General features: G+C 38.1%; 1 protein-coding gene across 2 annotated transcripts in view; it reads left to right on the top strand.

Moving 5' to 3' along the window:
* Positions 1-461: 461 nt before the first annotated feature.
* Positions 462-24,595, top strand: part of Pmvk (Phosphomevalonate kinase) — a 105,585-nt gene continuing 81,451 nt past the window's right edge. Inside the window, exon 1 of one of the 2 annotated variants that reach the window (XM_090368567.1) lies at positions 462-868. The gene's annotated coding sequence lies outside the window, so the exon portion shown is untranslated. Of the gene's footprint in view, positions 869-2,435; positions 2,511-24,595 lie in introns of those variants that run through there. The other variant, XM_090368568.1, reaches the window with a different exon arrangement.

Genomic DNA, 24,595 nt, shown 5'->3' with positions numbered 1-24,595 from the left:
CAGAGGCTCTGAGACATCAGTGGTATATCGCTGATCAGTTGTTTGGACTGTGTGCCTGTTTTGCTAGATGAAGAAAGTGAGTTTGCTGAACAGAATTCTGAAACTTATGAACGTTCTCAGTTTCATAAGTGTCAAATTAAGTTTCGGATTTCTGGTCTCGTTGCGAAGAAATCCCATTAAAATTGTTCTTTGTTGAATTCGAACCTAGGGTCAGGGCGCTGAGCTGTCGGACAGTTTTCGTAATCAGTGCTACTCTCGTGGTTAAATAGATAAATGCAAAAGTAAATAGAATGCACTACACTAAATTAAAGTGCTGCACAACCCTTGAAATCACCTTTCCTTCGCGTTCTTCCTTGTCTAGTTTTTGTGTTTGGTGTATTTTGAGTTATTTCACGGATTTTATCGATGTTATACTAGATGCACTTTGTGTGTATGAAGTTGGTGGGTTTTTGTTGGATCATTCGTGTTGGTTTTGTTTTCAGTTTTAGTAGTTTCATAACTCATAGAATTAATGTTTTTACCAGTTAGCCGGTCAAGGCCAGCGTATTTTTCATTTTAAGGATATTTTGAGTATGTTATTTGACTGTATTTCTCGTAATCATAATTCGATGTCATCTTGTCCTCTGGTTTATGTAAGCTTCTTGTATTGATGACGTGAATCTGAACTATTGTTTTCCTCATCAGCTGCAATTAAATGCTTCAGTTGTTTTTGTCATGTTTTCCTGCTCTTGCGCCAGTCTTGAACGGGTAAAAGAGTATCAGAAAGAGGAAATTGTGCTTATTATCCCCCAGTGTATAGGCTCGACCATTTTATTTGCAGCAGGTTCTGAAGTAATTTTCGATACGTTTTGTTACATGATATCGTAAGGTATCGTACTCTTTTTCTTTTGACTTTGTTGTATTTCAGCTTTTGATAACGTAACATAATTAACAGAGCGTGGTCATAGATGGCAACTGCGTTTTTTTTTTTTTTTTTTTGTTTTTTCTTCTTTAAAGGCAGTTTAGAATTTAGGTCCAGTGTATTAATTCTGTACGGGTGTATATGTTCATGGTTTGATATGTATGTTTTGCGGACTGAACAGAAAAATCTTACTTGCAACACCCGCGAACGGCACATTACAATTCCAGTGGAACAGGCCTTGAATTCCCCCCGCTGGGAACAGAGATTAGAACTCAGGCTTCGCCAAACGTGCGACTTAGCAAAAACTTTATACTGTTACTGAAGCCTGGCCACCTGTCATCATGAATGCACGCACTATTCTTCTGCCCATGTTTGAAGTTTCCCTGCACAGTGACAAAAATCCGTTTTCAATTGCTGTTGCTATGTGCATTTCCAGAGGACCATTGCACCGGATTTGATCTGGTGACTATAGGCACCATACAGTACCAAATCTGATAGCCTTCATTCAGATACAGAGGAAAAAATATTATGACCATGGGGGGCCACAGTCCTCTGGATATTAGATGGTTATTGAAGAACACAGAAGGGATATAGTTTGTGGATGTGTAGCACATCCACTGAAAGTGGGTGGTTAATTGCTGGAACAAACTTCCATCTGTTGTTATGGAAGTTGATAGGTTAAATAAATTTAAGGAGGAACTGGAGAGGCATTTGGAGGGAATGGTGTGATTTTTTTTTTTTTTTTTTTTTTTGGCTGATGCAGCATAAGCTCATACACTTGCTTTCTTGCATCACGTGCCACCACTACTACTACATTGTTACCACCTTGCTGAAACCAGCAGTTGCATTCATCTGGCTTGAGGAGTGAACAGAACTGTGTGATGATATATCTCTGTATATGGCACCATTCACTGTAGTTTCAAAGAAAATGGGACCCATAGTGGGGCGATGTAACACCTTCAGAGCACCAGGGTTTTACATGGAATACCTGTGGATTTTAGTGGTTCAAATCCTAGTGCTTCGGCTATTCAGATGCCTATTGAGATAGTAAGCAATTAAAAGATGATATATCATTTGGCAAAAGGATATATCATCTTTTCCAGATATACATAAGTCTATTAAGCTCATCAATTCCATATTTATCATCAAATGGCCAAACCATATACAGTAGAATAGGCATTTTTTTTTTTTTTTTTAAATTGGTTTCTTTAGCTCTGATAAAGTGAACATGAAATGGAGGGAAGTGTAACTATTTCACAACCTTTTGTATGCTTCAATATGATAATCTTGATTGCACTACATGCTTCCTGAGAATTTTTTTCAAAGGAGACTGCTGTAACTTTATTATCTGTTTATCCACTTTAGCATCAGTCAAAATGGACACGGTCTTCCATTCCATTTCTTGTCACAAACAGTTCTACCTTCATGAGAATGGCCTATCAGTCTTGCTATCATTGTCTTATGAGGGATCACAGCATCCAGATATTTCATGTTAAAGTCTTCAGCCACCTGTGTATATTATTAACAAGTTTCAAAATATTGTTCAATTATGAACACACTATACCTGGGAAAATGGCATCTTGCTCCCAGTGTCAACAAAACATTAATGGTATAGAACCTGGACACTGCTATTGGTGATTATTATGCCTAAATTCTTACTGATTTTATCTTTTGGCAAAAAAAAACCACATTACACAATTTTCATGCAAAATATATGGGCAACTAAACTTTTGATAGTGACTTCTCAATTAACTTGTATATTTTACTTTATATGAAATAAAATCTCTATTATGCTTAAATTCCTACTGATTCTATCTTTTGGCAAAAAAAAACCACATTACACAATTTTCATGCAAAATATATGGGCAACTAAACTTTGGATAGTGACTTCTCAATTAACCTGTATATTTTACTTTATATGAAATAAAATCTCATATATAATATATCTTTCTTTATTGGATATTAACTTTTAAGACATGCCGACAGAAAGGCCTTGATTAAAATTATTCATATCTCTCTTTAATGTTTTATTTATTAATTTTTTATTTTTGTAACTATGCTTGTTCTGTTTGCCCCTTTAATTAAAAATGTTCCTATAAATTAAAATTAAAAACATCCTATAAATAATGCCAGTCTGTGTTTTAAAAAAAAAGTTGTCCTTTCTCTTGTTTTACTGTGGATAAGGAATCTGAATTACATTTTTAATATAAATTTCAAATATTACTTCAAATTTGCTCTGACAGAATTTTTAACAAATAAAAAATATATATATATTTGTTTATTCTGGTTTATTTTGTATTTTTACAGATTTTATAAATAGGTTACATTTATATAAAAATGCTAATAAAAATATGTAAAAACAGAAATATCAAAGGTATCCTCCCCATCCCTTCCTTATATATCCTTCCTGCCAATCAAAGGTTGCCATGAACTGGATTTCTTATACATCAGACTGGTTTAAAGTTGCACCTTTTTGACTTCCTCGGGCAGCTAGTTTTGATAGCTGTTTTCTTCTTTTTAGCATCCAGCAGTAGTGAGTGTTCATATTGACATTCTATCACCCTTAATACCTTTTTTCCTATTTTATTATTATTTTTTTCCCTGATGGAATCTTTCCCTTTCTCTGAAACTGCCTAAATTTTCTGGGATATTATTATTGCTATTATTATTACTAGACATATAGTGCAAGGAAGCCTGAGGCTTATGCTGCACCAGCCAAAAAAAAATTTCCAAGTTACCCTGAGAGAGAGACAGACAGACAGAAGTAGAAGGGTATCACCAAGAAAGAGAAGAATGATGATATCCAGCTCAGGACCCTAGGTGTGCCAAGCCCATACTCACCAGATGTGAGCCCCTGTATAGTTGAGATGAAAGTACAAGAGTATACCTTAACACTCATATTGCAGTCTAGATTGCTGAACTTCTTCAGTATATATCACTCACAATCATCTCATAATCTGGATGTTTATTGTTTCCCAAAAAATTGCATTTTTATGGTCAATTCAAGTATCTCTTTCAGTTTGGTACATTGATTCTTCAAATGCAGTCTTACAGATTTGGGATCCAACGAAATTCCTGCTTTGCTTTTTTCATATGTAAGATGGGAATGTAATGCAAACATACTTGAAACATTTTCTTTATTCAGGGATTTGATGAATTATTTCTTTAAACCTAGCTTTATATACAGAAGGGGTAAAAGTACTTATTTTTGATCTACTAGTGGCTTGTCTTTAACGTCCCTTGAACCTTGTGTCACATACTGTCTTTGTGACCACACATTCCTTTCTCAATGTTCACTTCTTGCTTGATTATCCAACTTGTACAGAAAACTTGAAGACAACTACTGTCAGCAGTAAAGGGAAGGAGGTTTTGCTTTTGTATGGGGGACTACAGTGGTACCAACTAAGAAATATCATTCAAGGCTTAGATGTCACTTGAACTGATGAGACTTAGAGCAGAGAAGAAAAATGCATGGGATGCATATAAATTGTCAGGTGATACAAAGGCCTATGGTAGATATAAACTAGTTTAATCAAGTCATAAAGGAGATTACACAAGTAAAGGCAGATTAGAAGTGTCTGGCAAAGAATCCAAAGAAAAGCAGTAAAGAATTTTTTACTTACGTTAACGGTAGAAGAAGGAGGGGGTTGAATCACATTGCCCTGGCTTAATTAACTGTTAATGACCTTGCTCAGGTTGCTGATAAACTAAATACGTACTCTGTATCTACATTTACACATGATGACTTCTTTAGGGAGGGGAATGTCAAAATGTCATCAAAATCTAACAGGGAACTAAATTATTTTGGGATAACTGAGAGGAAAGTGGAAGAGGCCTTGTTGAAGCTTAACATAAAAAAGGTGGATGGGATCTATCCAGTTATATTAAGGGGGGTAAACAAAACAGGTAAGCAAACCCTTAGTTATGATTATGAGAGTGTCTTTGGATTCAGGGGAAGTCCCTGTGCACTGGAGATGTATGACTGCATCCACAATTCAAAGGTGATATGATTAATTACAGACCTGCTAACAAATCTTCAGTTTCAGGGAAAATTTGATCATCAGGCAACACAGCGACCATCCCCAAAGCAGAATCCGCTGCGCCACAGCAGCTAATTGTTGCCAGTGAATCTGTTCTCAGGGAAATGGGAAATATATTGTGCAAAAAGGATAGGTGGAATAGGACCAGGGTTTGTCTGCTAGCGGCAAAAGTTGATGCAGAACAGATATCTTTTAAAAGCACAAAAGGACATTGTTGTACATGTTGGACATTGTTGTACTAATGACACTAACAGTAGATTTGCAGACTTTCTTAACAAGTACAGGATAACATTGAAAAAAGTTGTGAATTAGATATAAATTTGAAAGTATCTGCAATTCTGCCCAGACACAATAGGAAGGAGTATATGATTGGAGCTTTGTCAATCATTTTGGCCCTGCAGAGAAATTGTGCAAGGCTCATGGTAATGAATTTTTCTCAGTGTGGTCTGTGCTTGTTAACAGGACAGATTGCTTCTACAGGGATGGGATACACTCAAATAGAAAGGGTGCAAGAATATTTGCTGATGCTATCGAGGTAGTGTTAGGTGGATCAGAAAACTGTTAGCTTGGGTGGATTCACAGACTGTTACATTAATAGTAGCTGCAGGCAGAGGTGAAAGTGATTCTTGCACTGCTTCTATTCGAATGAGCAGCCTGGAAAGCAAGGCACTGGGGATTTCAAGAACTGTGGGGAGTCATGGAACAAGTAAATATGTGGGCTGTCTTACAGTAAGTGAGAGTAACAACAGGTTTGTTATTTGGTTTTTAAGAGCATTAGCAACTAAGGCCATATTGCTCCGAGTAAGAACAGGTGCATGTATACTTCTATGTACACCAATGCTAGGAGTACAGTAATTAAATTTAATGAATTTGAAGTGCTGGTCAAGACATCAGAGGTGGATATTTTTGGAATATCAGAGTTGTGGTGTCACACAGATATAAGGAATGCAGAATTTGGAGAGCACAATGTGTACAGAAAGGATAGGAAAGGTGGAAGGGTTATGCTGTTAGTTAAGAAGCACATAAAATCTAAGGCAGTGCATCCAGTTGATGTGGGTGGACAGTGCAATGTTGAATCAGTTTGGTATGACGTAAGCACTGGGAAAGCAAAAATGAGAGTAGGAGTGTGTTTAGTTGTAATAATTTTGTTGAGTACAACCAAACAGCTGTACAGAAAAATAGAGTGGGCAAGAAAAGCAATGTTTTTTAATGGGGGATTTTAACTTCACAGATTTAGACTGGAACTTGTGGCTTGGTCGCTCGTACACTAGCAAGGATTTATTGGATGATTGTTTTCTATATCAGCATGTTCGAGAGGCAACCAGAGGAAGTAATACTCTTGATATGATTATCAGCAGTGATTAGCATTAGTAGTGGCATATGATGCAAGAAAGCAAGCTTATACAGCATCAGCCTAAAAAAAAAAAAAAAAAATAATAAAAAAAAAAACCCTTCCCGTTTCACCCATCCATTCCCTCCAAATGTTTGTCTAGTTCTGCCTTGCATTTATTTAAGTTGTCAATTTCTACAACAACAGATGGAAGTTTGTTTCAGCAATCAACCACATGCTGGGTAAAGTCAAATTCCTGCATATCTATTAGACAACTGTCTTTCCTTAATTTGAATTTGTTCCCCCTCTGGCAATTAATCTGGCCAAAAGGAAAACTCCCATCAGCATAGAGCTTGCTCAAACCATTCAAGGCCTTACACAGCTCAATCAGATCACCTTGCAGGTGCCTAGTCTCCAGACACTGCAATTTGCAAAACTGAAGCCTTTCTTCGTAAGAGCAACCCTTTGTCCCATTCATTAATCTTGTTGTCCTTCTCTGTACTCATTCCAGCAACTCTAGATCCTTCCTAAAATGAGGCTTCCAGACCCGTATATAGTACTCAAGGTTTGGCCTGGCAATTGCTTTATAATAGGGGATAATCACCACCTTATGCTTGCTAGAAAAATTCATATCATTGACAAGACACCATGAGCTACTCTTGCAGACTGTTTGCACTGCTTAGAAAACTTCATATCTGACTGCACAATTACCGTCAGGTTCTTTTCATTCTCTACCACCCTGAGTGTAGTACACACAGTTGATACGTTACTGCTACCCATATGCAGTACTTTACATTTGTCAGTTCGGCCTATCTACTCAAGGCACCTCCTTAGCCAGGTGGGCAGGAGCAGCAGTGATTAGACCGGGGTTCAAGCCTGTGACCACCAAATACGGAGGATGCGGAAAGGGCAGGAAATGACCACCGCACATCCCCAGAGCAATATGGCCTTAGTTGCTAATGCTCCTAAAAACCAAATAACAACAACAACTATCCACTCAACTTTTTGAGATCCTGTTGCAGTAGCATACTGTCATTAGTGTCATTAACAACCCTGTCAACCTTCGTATCGTCTAATGTATCTGCATCAATTTCATTAATAAATACAGAAAACCACAATGGACCCAACACTGAACCCTATTAAGCTCCAATAATAACATTAGTCCACGAAGAGCAGTGTCCATTGATTACTGCTCTGTCTTCTCCCACTCAACCATCCCTTTATCCATAGCAGCAGCTTGCCCTTAATGCCACTGCTCCTCCAATTTGTACAGTAGTCTTTCATGTGCAACAGTATTAAAAGCCTTCCTAAGATCTAAGTATATAATATCAATATTATTCTTTGCATCCAGTTCCGTTGTGACCACATCATAGTATCCAATCAAATTGGTCAGACAAGATTTCCCCTTAACAAACCCATTCTGTGTCTGAACTATATCTGAAGTCTTGTCTAGATGATCCTGCAATGCTTTTTTAACCAGTGCCTCCATTAATTCCCCCAGAATAGAAGTTAAACTAACAGGTCTGTAACTACTTCGGTCACCCTTTGATCCTCCTTTGTGAATTGGGATAACATTTGCACATCTGCAGTCCATGGGTACCTCCCCTGAGTCCAAGGAAGCTCTCATAATTATGGTTAAGGGTTTGCCTACATCCTCTGCTGTTTCCTTTAATATAACTGGATTGATCCTATCCACCTGAGGTACCTTTCTTATGTTTATTTTCAACAATTTTTGCTCCAATTTGCTCTCGTTATTAAAAAATCATTTAGCTCACTGCCAGGGTTTAATACACCTCTGGCATTCTCTTCCCTGAATAATTCCTCATGTGTAAATATTGATGCAAAATACTCATTCAGTTTGTTAGCTACCTGTGCAGGATAATCAATGGTTGAAACATCAATATTAAGTAGACCAATCTTATTCATCCCCTTCCTTCTAGAGCTTACATAAGTAAAGAACTCTTTGCTATTTTTTTGCATCCTTTGCCAAAGAGGACTCGTAATCTGCCTTTGCCTACCTAACCTCCTTTTTGTCTTGATTACAGATAAACTTATATCTACCACATATCTCATTAGTTCATCTGACATTCATTTAGGCCTAAACCTTGAACAATATTACTTAGTTGGTATGAAAAGCCTAGTAGCTGTAAAGCAATTCTTTGAATGTTTCCCATTTAGAATTTGCTGTTGGTAACATTATCAGTTGGTCTCACTGTATAGAATTTAAAAACTGTCTCAGACCACCATAGTCACCTTTACGAAAGCAAAAACCCTTCCCTTTACCCCTGATGGTAGTTATCTCTTTGAGTAAATTTCACATCAGCATACTGTAATCACTGCAGATTCTTAATGCATGAAAAATCACTACTGATAATCAGATCAAGAGTATTACTCCCTCTGGTTGCCTCCCGAACATGCTGCTTAGAAAACAATCATCCAGTAAATCCACAAAAGCCTTGCTAGTGTGTGAGTGACCAATCCACAAGTTCCAGTCAATATCTGGGAAATTAAAATCCCCTATTATAAGACATTCTGATTTACTGGCCCACTATTATACTCCCCAGAGTCATTAGGCCTATAACACACTCTGAATCTTGCTTTCCCATTGCTTACATCACACCAAACTGACTCAATACTGCACTGCCCACCCATGTCAACTGGCTGCACTTCCTTAGATGTTGTGTTTCTTTACTAATAACATAATCTCTCCTCCCTTCCTATCCTTTCTATACACATTGTACTCACCAAATTCCAATTCTGCATTCTTTATATCTGTGACACTGTGTCTCTGATATCCCAACAATATCTGCTTTTGATGTTTTAACCACCTAAAAATCATCAAATTTATTTACTAAACTCAAAGATTGGTGTACAGGCAAGTATACATGCAGCTGTTCTTATTCTTAACTTTTGTGTTCTTAATTCTTCCGTTCTTTGCCTGTTTTTATTATTAATGCTTGAAGAATCTACAGATAAAGGAACCACTAGGTCACAGTGTAGTGATGTGGGATTTACTTAAAGATGTAAGTACCATCAGGGGTAAGGGAAAGGGTTTTTTTGCTTTCATAAAGGTGACTTTGGTGGTCTCAGACATTTATGAAAAGCGTGGTAACATCTTGGATGCTACTAGGCTTTTCATAAAAACTAAGAAATACTGTTCAATGTTTAGGCCTTAATGCAGTGGTTTTCAACCTTTTTTTAATAACGGCACCCCTAAGTAATTTATTTTGTTTTGTGGCACTCCGACTCAATTTTCTGCCTGTTAGATCCGATTCTTTCTCTATATAATTATATTATTGTAATAACTCATAATATGTATATTTTTTAATATTATATATATAAAATATATATGTTATATGAGTTATTACAATAACATAATTATAAAAATTACATTTCATAATACAAATTATATATATACAGTATATAATAATATTATTCTTTATATAGAGGTACTAAGTAAACATCAATTATAGATCACCACAAAATTAAAAATATACTGTACACCTTTTTATAATGAAATAAACATATAAATTAAAAAAAAAGAAGTTTAAATAGTAATAGTAGTAGTGGCATGTGATGCAAGAAAGCGAGTATGAGCTTATGCAGCATCAGCCAAAAAAAAAAAAAAAATCACACCATTCCCTCCAAATGCCTGTCCAGTTCCTCCTTAAATTTATTTAACCTATCAACTTCCACAACGACAGATGGAAGTTTGTTCTAGCAATTAACCACCTGCTGACTAAACGCAAATTTCTGCACATCTATTCTACATCTGTCTTTTCTTAATTTGAATTTATGCCCCCTTAGGTTCGTAATCTGAACAAGTGGAAGGATCCCATCAGAATTCAGCATGCTCAACCAATTCAAGGCCTTATACACCTCAATCAGATCACCGCGCAGGTGCCTAGTCTCCAGTCACTGCAGTTTGCAGAACTTAAGCCTCTCTTGGTAAGAGGATCCCTTCATTCCCCTTACCAATCTTGTTGCCCTTCTTTGTACACGCTCAAGGAAATCTACATCCTTCCTAAAATGAGGCCTCCAGACCTGTACGCAGTACTCAAGGCATGGCCTGACCATTGCCTTATACAGAGAGACAATCACTTCCTTTTCCCTGCTAGCAAAATTCCATATATCTTTGACAAAACCCCATGACCTGCCCTGGCAGCCTGTCTGCATTGCTCAGAAAACTTCATATCTGCCTGCACAATTACTCCCAGGTCTTTTTCATTTTCTACCACCTTAAGTGTAGTACCACACAGTTGGTACATTTCTCTGGGGTTACTTCTACCCATATGCAGTACTTTGCATTTGTCAAGGTTAAACTTCAGTTGCCACTTCTTAGGCCATCTGCCCAAATTTTCTAGATCGTGTTGCAGTAGCACACTGCCATTACTGTCATTAATAATCCTTCCAACCTTTGTATCATCTGCAAACTTCGACAGTAAGCCTGATATACCTTCATCAATATCATTGATAAATACAGTATACAAAACAACAGTGAACCCAACACTGAACCCTGTGGGACTCCACTAATAACATTAGTCCACGAAGAGCAGCACCCATTGATTACCACCCTCTGTCTTCTCCCACTCAACCATCCTTTTATCCATTGTTGGAACTTACCCTTAATACCATTCTGCTCCAATTTGTACAATAGTCTTCCATGCGCAACAGTGTTAAAAGTTTACTGAAATCCAAATATATGATATCAAAATTATTTTTTGCATCCAGCTCCTTTGTAACCACATCATAATGTCCTATCAAATTTGTCAGACAAGACTTTCCTTTAACAAATCCATGCTGTGTTTGAATTATCAGTGCATTCTTGTCTAGATGATCCTGCAATGCATCTTTAACCAGTGACTCCATTATTTTAGCCAGAACAGAAGTTAAACTAACTGGTCTGTAATTACTTGTGTCACCCTTTGATCCCCCCTTTGTGAATTGAGGATACATTTGCACATCTCCAGTCCTTGGGGACCTCCGCTGAGTTCAAGTATGCTCTCATAATTATGGCCAAGGGTTTGCTTAGTTGCTTTGCCGCCTCCTTTAATATAACTGGATAGATTCTATCCACCCCCAGGTGCCTTTCTTTGTTTAACTTCAACAATTTCTCCTCCACTTTGCTCTCAGTTATTACAAAATCATTAAAGTTACAATTTGATAACCTTCTGCCATTTTCAAACCTTAATAACTCCTCATGTCTGAATGTAGATGCAAAATACTCATTCAGGTTGTCATCTACCTGAGAAGGATCATCAACAGTCGAACCATCGATATCAAGTGGACCAATCAGATTCATCCCCTTCCTTTTAGAGTTTATATAAGTAAAGAAATCCTTGCTGTTTTTCTTAACATCCTTTGCCAAAGATTTCTCGTAATCTGCCTTCACCTGCCTAACCTCCTTTTACCTGATTACAGACTAGCTTATATCTGCCATAGGCTTCTGAGTCGCTTGATAATTTATATGCATCCCATGCATTTTTCTTCTCTGTCACGAGTCTCATTAGTTCATTTGATAACCATTTAGGCCTAAACCTTGAACAATATTTCTTAATAGGTATGAAACTTTTAGTAGCTTACCCGATTAATTCCTTCTAGTAAATTCACTTTGAATTCATCCCATTGTACAGAATTTAAAAACTGTCTGAGACCACTGTACTCACCTTTACGGAAGCAAAAACCCTTTCCTTTACCTCTGATGGTAATTATATCTCTAAGTAAATCCCACATCAGTATACTGTGAGCACTGCCACCTAGTAATTCCTTTATCTGTAAATTCTTAATACACGAATGATCACTGCTGATAACCAGATAAAGAGTATTACCCCCTCTGGTTCCCTCTCGAACATGCTGCTGCAGAAAACAATCATCCAATAAATCCACAAAAGTCTTACTGGTGTGTGAGCGATCAACCCACAAGTTCCAGTCAATATCTGGGAAGTTAAAATTCCCCATTATAAGACATTTTGATTAACTAGCCCACTCTATTTCTCTGTACAATTGTTCATTGTACTCATTCGGGTCATTAGGCCTATAACACACTCCTACTCTTATTTTTGCTTTCGCAGTGCTTACCAAACTGATTCAACAGTGCACTGTTCATCTATATCAACTGGATGCACGTCTTTTGATTTCATGTTTTTCTTAATTAACAGCATGACACCTCCTCCCTTCCTATACTGTCTGTACACATTGTACTCTCCAAATTCCAATTCTGCATTTCTAATTTCAGTGTGACACCACGTCTCTGATATCCCAACAATATCCACCTTTGATGTTTTCACCAACACTTCAAATTCATCAAATTTATTTACTATACTTCTAGCATTGGTATACATGCATCTATTCCTAGTTACCCTGACACATGATGACTGCCATCAGTCCCTGAAACCCCCAGCACCCCTCACTCCAGGTTGCTACTTATTCTAATAGAAGTTGTGCAGGAATCACCTTCACCTCTGCCTCTGGCTACATTTAACCTTTTAGTCTGTGAATCTCCCCCCCCCCCCAAGCTAGCAGTTTTCCAACTCACCTAACACTGCCTTAAACCCAAATTACGCGGCACCCTTGGGATGTTTTTGAGTCACCCTAAGGTGCTGCGGCACCCTGGTTGAAAACCACTGCCTTAATGGATGTAATATGTAATCGAGTCACAAAGGAGGTTAGCAAACGAAGGCAGATTAAGAGAAATCTTTGGCAAAGGATGCAAAGAAAAACAGTAAAGACTTCTTTACTTATGTAAACTTTAGAAGGAAAGGGATGTATCAGATTAGTCCACTTGATATTGATGGTCTGACTGTTGGTGATCATCAACAGTTGAACTGACAAAATTAATGAGTATTTTATTGTTTATTAAGCTGTTTGCCTAAACTACTATACATTAAGGTAACTATACATTTAAGATAATGTTTCAGGTATCAGGTTTCTTTTTGTTCCCCTAACAGCACGGTCTGATGATGGATATCGGTAAGGTACCTGAAATGTTATCTCAGTGTATAGTAGTTTAGGCGAATAGCTTAATAAACTATATTATTAATTTCACATGGTTAAGAGTGGTGTTAAATATAGTAATAATTTTAATGAAGGAGAAATTGTTGAAGTTAAACCTAAGAAAGGCACCTGGAGTTAGTAATGGCCATATGGTGCAATGAAGCCTAAGGCTTATGCTGCACCAGCCAAAAAAAAAAAAAAAGAAAAGAGTAATATAATAATAATAAAATAAATAATAAAAGAAAATGAATAGACAACCTATGTGTTTCCCTCTTCCTGTACTAACTATCCCGCTGACCTTTGAATTTCCCCAAACTGTCAGCCTCTACCACCCATGTAGGGAACTTATTCCATTAATTTATAACCCACTGGCTAAAATAAGACTTCTGCAATCCAGTGGAAACATCTCCCCCGTAACTTGAATTTATGGCCCCTAGTTTTAGAATCATTTATAACCCTGAAAATTTCACCCTCATTCATTTTACTTTTGCCACTCAGAGCCTTTAAACACCTCAGTTAAGTCTCCTCCATGGTGCCTAGTTTCCAAGCTGTGCAAGCCACATATTCAAAGTCTTTACTCATATGGACTCCCTTTTGCTGATCTCACGAGGCAAGTTATCTGACTTGGGACCCTTTCAAGAAGCTGGATGTCTTTTTTTTAGGTGCAGTCTCCATACTTGAACACAATCAATTGTGGTCTAACAATAGCCTTATATAATGGGATTATGATGTCCTTATCTCCTACTAGCAAATGTTCAATAAATCATTGATAGAAAACCATGGGCTTTCCTTGCAACCTGTCTACAATGCTCAGAGAATTTCGTGCCGACCGGGCTAGCCAGGTAGGTAAAGTGCCTGTCTGGCAACCCAAAGGTCGCGGGTTCGATTCCTGCCTCGGGCTTGGATCACAGTAAAATGCAAAAACTTTGGGAGGTGCAATATGGCCATAGAAGCTGATGTGCCAACAACTAATACAAAAAAAAAAAAAGAATAAAAAAAAAAAAGAATTTCGTGTCTGACCGCATCATAATTCCCACGTCCTTTTCTTCTACTACTGACTGTAGTTCAACTGCACCATGTGTATGTTATTTGGGGTTACCGTTCCCCAGGTGTAAGACCTTGCACTTTTCTGGATTAAAGCAAAGCCAATTTTCTGACCATCCCTTAAGTCTATCTAGGTCACTCTGAAGAAGCTCTGTTTTGCGGTGATCATTAACTACCCTACTGATATTTACATCATCTGCAAATTTAGACCACGCATCTATCTCTTCATCGATGTCAGTTAAGAAAATCAAAAGCAACAGTGGTCCCAATACTGATCTCTGGGGAACTCCACTTCTTACATTAACCCAATCTAAGTAACCATTTATCACAACCCTCTGCTTCTGCCCTGAAACCATCCTGCTATCCATCTAAGGATTTTCCCTTTGATTCCAACCCGTTCCAGTTTATAAAGTAACCACTCATGTGGGACTGAGTCAAATGCTTTGCGGAAATCAAAATAAACAATGTTGAAATTAATCCGTAAATCCAGCTCATGAATGATCCTTTCAAACTAGCGAACCAGATTTACTGTACAAAACCATGCTGAATATCCTCCAGAATTCTGTTTCTATCTAAATAAATCTGAATTCCACCCTTGAACATTGTCTCCATGATTTTCCCTACTACTGAAGTTAGACTGATTGGTCGGTAATTTCCCACTACACTCTTAGAACCTCCCTTATGTATTGGAAAGGCATTGGCACTTTTCCAATCCAATGGAATCTCTCTCTGAGTCCAGTGATTCTCACATAATTAGCCTCAATGGACCAATGCACTCAGTTGCTGCTGCTGCCCTTAAAAATTATAGGGTATATGCCATCAACCTGCCAGCATGCTCAATGCTGATGGGATTCTTCCTCTCGCTCAGAATAATCACCTGAGAGGGCATAAATTCAAATTGAGGAAAGACAGATGTAGGATAGACGTGCGGAAATTTGCCTTTAGCCAGCGGGTGGTTGGTTGGTTGGTGGAACAGACTTCCATCCCTTGTCGTGAAGTTGATAGCCTAAATAAGTTTAAGGCTCAGCTGGACAGGTATTTTGAACGAACAGAGGAGTGAAGTGGAAGTGGTTTTTTTTTTTTTTTGGCTGATGCTACATAAGCTTGCTTTCTTGCATCAAATGCCTCTACTAATGCTAACAAAATTAAAATTAACAAAACTAATGTTAATGCTAACCCCAGAAATTTTACTTGCCTGTAGGCACAAAAGTTTTTTTCATTAAATAATCATTAATTACATATTTTTCAACTCCACTCCCATAATTTCTCATTGACATAAAGGATTTTTCTTCTGTAAATATCAATGCAAAGTAACTGTTGAGTTCATCTGCAACATCAGCTGGAGTATCTTATACTGACCCACATCCATTAAATAATATCCAATCTGGTTTTTCCTTTGCAGTAATTATATATATATACACACATATATACTATCATTGAATTTTATTAAATATTAACATTAATTAAATTATAATAAAGTAAATAAATAAATAATTAGGCGTTCATTAGAGGCAGCGACATGCAATTCCTCCATATGAAGCTGAAATACATCCAATATTTTAAATAAAATAAAATAAAACATAAGCCAGTAGTATGGCAAAAACTGTAGAGTGAAAATTAACATAAAAATAACCCAAATAAACAAACGAACGAAAAAAAAAGAATAGACATAATAGTAGCCCGATAACCCTTGTATAATTTTGAGTTTTAAATCCGATTAATAAAAACTATACAAATTTTAGGATAATGCCAATTATATAATAATTTAGCGGTACCCCCCCTGAGAGGTACCAGTTCCGAAAGATGTGAAATATCACCAAAAGAGGGTTAAAGGAACTACCAAACGATAACAAAATCAAAATAAATTAAAATAAATATAGACTGACCATTATGCCCCATATCGACAGAGGACCATGAGGCTAATAATGGTCATGGAATCGCTGCATTTCAATCGCTATACAAATCGTCGCCGTAGTGAAAAGATCGAAGTACCAATTCACCCTCCCTCCTCCGATCGATCCACCAGTGCAGAGGATTTGCACGGCGGTGGTCCTTATGCAGCGAAAAATAAACCATAGAACAGACAGCACTCTAGAGCAGAGCCACACCACTGACATACTGTAAGCCGAATCAGCTTATATAGAAGAAAAAAGGAAAATAGATGGCGACACAGGCGTTGCTAAATTAGCATATCGACCCATTACCATTGAACCATATTAAATGTTAACGAAAGCTAAATCGTAATAAAATGAATAAATAATCAAGCATTCATTAGAGGCAGCAACTTGCAATTCCTCCATATGAAGCCGAAATATATATTATCATTGAATTTTATTAAATATTAACATTAATTAAATTATAATAAAGTAAATAAATAAATAATTAGGCGTTCATTAGAGGCAGCGACATGCAATTCCTCCATATGAAGCTGAAATACATCCAATATTTTAAATTAAATAAAATAAAACATAAGCCAGTAGTATGGCAAAAACTGTAGAGCGAAAATTAACATAAAAATAACCCAAATAAACGAACGAAAAAAAAGAATAGACATAATAGTAGCCCGATAACCCTTGTATAATTTCGAGTTTTAAATCCGATTAATAAAAACTATACAAATTTTAGGATAATGCCAATTATATAATAATTTAGCGGTACCCCCCCCCCCCCCCCCGAGAGGTACCAGTTCCGAAAGACATGAAATATCACCAAAAGAGGGTTAAAGGAACTACAAATGATAACAAAATCAAAATAAATTAAAATAAATATAGACACACACATATATATATATACACAGTATATATATATATATATTTTTTTTATGAAAACCCCAAACACGAGAGGTATTAGAACGTATGGTACTTAGAAGAGGTGTATTGCTAAAAAAAATAGTACCGGAACATTTGTCGTAAAAAAAAATAGTACCGGAATGCTCGTTCTCCAGAAGACTATGTGATAACGCCACATCGATTGCACAGTAACTGAATCAGACTTCAGACTCACGAATCATAGAACAACCAGTTCTAGCATTCAGCTCATGGCAAATCCAAATCCAGCATTTGCACACATCACAGTCTATCTCATTCGTTGGATCTCTTTATATAACACATTGTACTTTAGTCACAAATGTTCAAGTTTCATTCACTGCGAAATTTATATATTTTTTTTAAAATAAATTTTTAAAGAAATCTATTAATTTTAAAGATTACTATTAATATATATTTTTAGTAGCAATGGGTAAAACAGATATTTCTCCCCCCCCCCTTTGATTATGCCATTGTTTCATAATAGGTGTATAAATTTAATGATTTTCTATTATGACATTTTTCTCAGCATGGATTCGACGCTGAGAAGACAAAAGAAGATATTTGTTGACATTAGACATGAACTTCTATAGACTTCTATAAATTAAGAGTAGGACACTGGCAGAATTGCTTAACAAGTACAGGTCAATGTTGAAAAAAAGCTGAGAGTTAGGGTTGAATTTGAAAGTAGCATTAGTAGAGGCATTTGATGCAAGAAAGCAAGCTTATGCAGCATCAGCCAAAAAAAAAAAAACCCCACTTCCACTTCACCCCTCTGTTCATTCAAAATACCTGTCCAACTGAGCCTTAAACTTATTTAGGCTATCAACTTCCACGACAAGGGATGGAAGTCTGTTCCACCAACCAACCACCCGCTGGCTAAAGGCAAATTTCCGCACATCTATCCTACATCTGTCTTTTCTCAATTTGAATTTATGCCCTCTCAGGTGATTATTCTGAGCGAGAGGAAGAATCCCATCAGCATTGAGCATGCTCAAACCATTCAAGACCTTATACACCTCTATCAGATCACCTCTCTGGTGCCTAGTCTCCAGACACTGTAATTTGCAAAACTTAAGCCTTTCTTCGTAAGAGCACCCCTTTGTTCCATTCATTAATCTTGTTGCCCTTCTCTGTACTCGTTCCAGCAGCTCTACATCCTTCTTGAAATGAGGCCTCCAGATCTGTATACAGTACTCTAGGTGTGGCCTGACCATTGCCTTATACAAGGGAATAATCACCTCCTTATCCCTGCTAGAAAAATTCCTATATATCATTGACAATACACCATGAGCTACTCTTGCAGCCCGTCTGCACTGCTCAGAGAACTTCATATCTGCCTGCACAACCACCCCCAGGTCCCTTTCATTCTCTACCACTGTCAGTGTAGTACCACAGAGTTGATACATTGCTCTGGGGTTGCTGTTTCCCATATGTAGTACTTTACATTTCTCAATGTTAAACTTCATTTGCCACCTCTCAGCCCATCTGCTCAACCTTTCCAGATCCTGTTGCAACTGCATAGTGTCAGTAGTGTCCTTGACAACCCTGCCAACCTTTGTATCGTCTGCAAACTTTGACATTAAGCTTGATATACCCTCATTAATATCATTTATGAATACAGAAAACAATAATGGACCCAACACTGAGCCCTGAGGGACTCCACTAATAACATTAGTCCACGACGAGCAGTGTCCATTGATTACCACTCTCTGTCTTCTCCCCCTCAACCACCCCTTTATCCACAGCTGCAATTTGCCTCCAATGCCACACTGCTCCAATTTGTGCAGCAGTCTTCCATGTGCAACAGTATCAAAAGCCTTTCTAAGATCCAAGTATATAATATCAAAGTTATTCCCTGTATCCAGTTCCTTTGTGAATGCATCATAGTATCCAATCAAATTGGTCAGGCATGACTTCCCCTTAACAAAACCATGCTGTGTCCGAGCTATAGCTGAAGTCTTGTCTAAATGATCCTGCAGTGCTTCTTTAACTAGTGCCTCCATTAATTTTCATGGAACAGAAGTTAAACTCACAGGTCTATAATTACTTGTGTCAGCCTTTGATCCTCCTTTGTGAATTGGGGTGACATTTGCACATCTCCAGTCTGTGGGTACCTCCCCTGAGTCCAAGGAAGCTCTCATAATTATGGCTAAGGGTTTGCTTACTTCCTTTGCTGCCTCCTTTAATATAACTGGATAGATCCCATCCACCCTGGGTGCCTTTCTTGTGTTTATCTTCAACAATTTCTCCTCCACTTTACGCTCAGTTATTAGAAGATTCTCCAGCTTACTGCTAGAGTTGAATACACCTCTGGATTTCCCCTCTCTAAATAACTCCTCATGTGTGAATGTCGATGCAAAATATTCTGAGCAGGATCATCAACAGTTGACCCATCGATATCAAGTCGACCCATCGACTTGAACTTCTATAGACTTCTATAAATTAAGAGTAGGACACTGGCAGAATTGCTTAACAAGTACAGGTCAATGTTGAAAAAAAGCTGAGAGTTAGGGTTGAATTTGAAAGTGTCTGCAATTCTGCCCAGACACGGTAGGAGGGAGTATATGATAAGAGCCTTGTCAATCAATTTGACCCTGGAGAAGGTGTGCAAGGCTCAAGGGGTAGAATTTTTCTCAGCCTGCTCTGTGCTTGTTAACAGGAGAGACTGCTTCTACAGCGATGAGACACACTTAATTAGAAAGGGTGCAAGAATATTTGCTGATACTATCAAGGCAGTGTTGGCCGACCGGGCTAGCCGAGTGGGTAAAGTACCTGCCCGGCAACCCAAAGGTCGCGGGTTCGATTCCCACCTCGGGCTTGGATCAAAGTACTGCAAAAACCTTGGGAGGTGCAATATGGCCACAGAAGCCGATGCGCCAACAACTACCAAATCAAAAAAAAAAAAAAAAGGCAGTGTTAGGTGGGTCAGAAAACTGCTGGCTTGGGGAGATACATGGACTAATAGATTAACGGTAGCTGCAGGCAGAAGCAAAAGTGATTCTTGCACTGCTTCTATTGTAATGAGCAGCAGCCTAGAGAGCAAGTTGCTGAGGATTTCAAGAGCTGCTGGGAGTCATCATGGAACAAGCAAATACATGGGCTGTGTTAGGGTAACTAAGAGTAAGAACAAGTGCATGTACATTAATGCTAGAATTATAGTAAATAAAATTGATGAATTTGAAGTGCTGATCAAGACATCAAAGGGAGATATTGTTGGGATATCGGAGACATGGTGTCACATTGATATAAGCAGTGCAGAACTGGAATTTGGGGAGTACAAATTGTACAGAAAGGATAGACAGGACAGGAAGGGAGGAGGGGGTTATGCTGTTAGTTAAGAAACACAAAATCTAAGGAAGTACATCCAATTGATTGATGTTGGTGGAAGCAATGTTGAATCTGGTGTGACATAAGCACAGGGAAAGGAAAAATGAGAGTAGGTGTGTGTTATAGGCCTAATGAATCTGATGAGTATAATGAGCAATTGTGCAGAGAAATAGTGGGCCAGTAAATCAGAGTGTCTTCTAATGGGGAATTTTAATTTTCCAGATATTTACTTGAATTTGTGGGTTGGTCACTCACATACACTAGCAAGGCGTTAGTTTTCTACAGTAGCATGTTAGGGAGGCAACTAGAGGGAGTAATACTCTTGATCTGATTATCAGTAGTGATTCTTCATGCATTAAGAATCTGCAGATAAAGGAACCACTAGGTGGCAGTGACCACAAGTGTGCTGAAGTGGGATTTACTCAAAGAGGTAACTACCATTAGGGGTAAGGGGAAGGGTTATTGCTTCCGTAAAGGCGACTACGATGGACTGAGACAGTATTTAAATTCTATACAGTGGGACCAACTGATGATGTTACCAACAGCAAATTCAAAATGGGAAGCATTGAAAGAATTAATCTTGGAAGCTACTAGGCTTTTCATACCAACTAAGTAATACTATGCAAGATTTATGCCTAAATGGATGTCAGATGAACTAATTAGACATGTGGCAGAGAACAAAAATGGGCGAAGGTAAAGAAAGCCCACACAAGAAGCACTCAAAATTTCTAGAAATTTACCGGTAAAAGTAATTTGCCATAACAGCATTTGTATTGTTGCTCGCTCAGTAAACATACAGTGGATGTTATCAGACAGGAGTAGAAATTGTATCCCATGGGAGATTGAAACCCTGCCGAAGGGGAGAGGGTAATCTGGCCTTTTTTCTTGAGAATCACTGGTAGTCTAGTCTAGTGGATAAATTGTTTATTAAGAAAAAAAAAAAGGCAAAGGTAAAGGAAACCCACACAAGAAGCATGGCAAACTTCGTAACACTTTACAGGTGAAACTACGTTACGAACATTTTTTTCCCAGTATGACTCTGTTTGTGATTCAATTAGTTAATTCAATTAGTGATTCTAAAGAAAAAAAGGTCAGGTTACCCCCTCCACTTCAGGAGGGTTTCAAGCTCCTGTGGGAGTCAACTTCTACTCCTGATCGATAACACCCACCATCTGTTTACCGACCGAGCAACAATACAAATGCTGTTACAGCAAAGTACTTTTACCGGTAAATTTCATCGAACTTTCGCATGCTTCTCGTGTGGTTTTCTTTACCTTAGCCGAAAAATGCATGGGATACATATAAATTAACATGTGACACGGAAGTTTATGATAGATATAAGCTGGTCTGTAACCAAGTCACAAAGGAGGTTAGGCAGGCAAAGGCACATTATGAGAAATCTTTCGCAAAGGATGCAAAGAAAAACAGCAAAGAGCTCTTTACTTATGTAAACTTTAGAAGGAAGGGGATGAATCAGATTGGCCGACTTGATATCAATGGTTCAACTGTTGATGATCCTGCTCAGGTAGTTAATAAACTAAATTAATATTTTGCATCTACATTCACACATGAGTTATTCAGGGAGGGGAATGCCAGAGGTATAATAAACTCTGGCAGTAAGCTAGATAATCTTGTAATTACTGAGAGTGAAGTGGAGGAGAAATTGTTGAAGATAAATATAAGACAGGCACCTGGGGTGGATGGAATCTATCCAGTTATATTAAACGAGGCAGCAAAGGAAGTAAGCAAACCCTTAGCCATAATTATGAGAGTTTCCTTGGACTCATGGAAGGTACCCATGGACTGGAGTTGTGCAAATGCGACCCCAATCCACAAAGGAGGATCAAAGGGAGACACAGGTAATTACAGACTTGTTAGTTTAACTGCTGTTCCAGGGAAATTAATGGAGGCGCTGGTTAAAGAAGCATTGCTGGATCATCTAGACAAAACTTCAGTTATAGCTCAGACACAGCACGAGTTTGTTAATTGGAAGTCTTCGATATGATTGGATACTATGATGTGCTCACAAAGGAACTGGATGCAAAGAATAATTTTGTTATCATATGTTTGGATCTTAGAAAAGCTTTTGATATTGTTGCACATGGAAGCCTGCTGCACAAATTGGAGCAGTGTGGCATTGGATGCAAATTTCTGCTATGGATAAAGGGATTGTTGAGTGGGAGAAGACAGAGTGGTAATCAGTGGACACTGCTCTTCGTGAACTAATGTTATTAGTGGAGTCCCTCAGGGTTCAGTGTTGGGTCCATTGTTGTTTTCTGTATTTATAAATGATATTGATGATGGTATATCAGGCTGAATGTCCAAGTTTGCAGACATTATGAAGGTTGTTGTTATTTGGTTTTTAGGAGCATTAGCAACTAAGGCCATATTGCTCCGGGGATACACAGTGGTCATTCCCTGACATTTCCGCATCCTCTGTATTTGGTGGCTCACGGGCTCAAACCCCGGTCTAATCAAGAAGCATGTGCTATGCACTGCTGCTCCTGCCCACCTGGTTTTGGAGGCACCACAATACGAAAGTTGGCTGGTTTGTTAATGACACTAATGACAGTAAACTGCTGCAATATGATCTAGAAAAGTTGAGCAGGTGGGCTGAGAAGTGGAAATGAAGTTTAACATTGACAAATGTAAAGTACTGCATATGGGATGCAGTAACCCCAGAGTAACATATCAACTGTGTGGTACTACACTGACAGTGGTAGAGAGTGAAAAGGACCTGGGGGTAATTGTGCAGGCAAATATGAAGTTTTCTGAGCAGTGCAGACGGTCTGCAAGAGTAGCTCATGGTGTCTTGTCAACGATATAGAGGAATTTTTCTGGCAGGGATAAGGAGGTGATTATCTCCTTGTATAAGGCAATGGTCAGTCCACACCTAGAGTACTGTATACAGGTCTGGAGGCCTCATTTCAAGAAGGATATAGAGCTGCTGGACGAGTACAGAGAGGGGCAACAAGATTAGTGAATGGAACAAGGGGTTGCTCTTATGAAGAAAGGCTTAAGTTTTGCAAATTACAGTGTCTGGAGACTAGGCGCCTGCGAGGTTATGTGATTGAGGTGTATAAAGCTTTGAGTGGTTTGAGCATGCCCAATGTTGATGGGATTCTTCCTCTTGTTCAAAATAATTGCCTGAGACGGCATAAATTCAAATTGGGAAAAGACAGTTGTAGGATAGATGTGTGGAAGTTTGATTTTAGCCGGCAGGAGGTTGATTGCTGGAACAAACTTCAATCTGTCGTAGAAGTTGATAGCTTAAATAGATTCAAGGCAGAACTAGACAAACATTTGGAGTCAGTGGATGAGTGAAATGAGAAGGGTATGTGTTTTTTTGGCTGACGCTATTGTAAGCTTGCTTTCTTGCATTATGTGCCTTTGCTAATGATAATGTTATTTAAGGAGATTAATTTTCAGGAAATACGTATGAAGGAAGCTTGTTCCAGAAAACGGCAGTTGAATGAATTAACTAGGAAGATGAAAATTTGGTTCTGTGAGTTTGTTGGACAGTAAATGGTTGTTGGCTGGTGGCGGCATCAGCCAACATCCATTTGGACTGTTTTGAAAGAGAGAGTGGGAATTATAAAAGCCAATTCAGAAGAACAGTGCTCATGGAAGTATCTGTAGAAAAGGTATGCAGCAGAAACAGTACGTCTATAAGAAAGCGAGTAGAGAGACTCTGTTAGAGAGGAATCACTTATTAACCAAACTGCCTTCTTCTGAATGGAATCTAGAAGCCTGAGAAAGGTTTTGGGGGCATTGTCCCAGATTGGGGAACAATGTTCCATGGCAGGGTGGATTCTAGATCCAGAGTGTACAGAGTGAACAGCTGTTTGAAAGAAAAGGAAAGCCGAGGGCGAAAGAGAAAACAAAGTTTTTTAGATGCAGAGGAAGCAATATTTTTAATGTGCTTGTGCCAAGAGAGATTAGAAGTCAGGGTAATCCCCAAAAGAGATATATCATTTTGCCTAGAAATCGGAGTGTCACCAAAGATAAGCATAGGAGCAGAAGAATCCTCTTTGCGAGATATAAGAGAGGACTGGGTTTTAGAAGGATTGAAATCAACTAAGTTGTCTGGAATTACTTGGACATTGGCATTTAAGGAATTCGTAGCAGATATTCGAGAAGTTTAAGCTGATTG

Source organism: Mastigoproctus giganteus, chromosome 2 (genome assembly GCF_048544385.1).
Source record: "Mastigoproctus giganteus isolate SK-2022 chromosome 2, ASM4854438v1, whole genome shotgun sequence".
Lineage (NCBI taxonomy): Eukaryota > Metazoa > Arthropoda > Arachnida > Uropygi > Thelyphonidae > Mastigoproctus > Mastigoproctus giganteus.
This window is presented reverse-complemented; position numbering and strand designations above follow the sequence as displayed.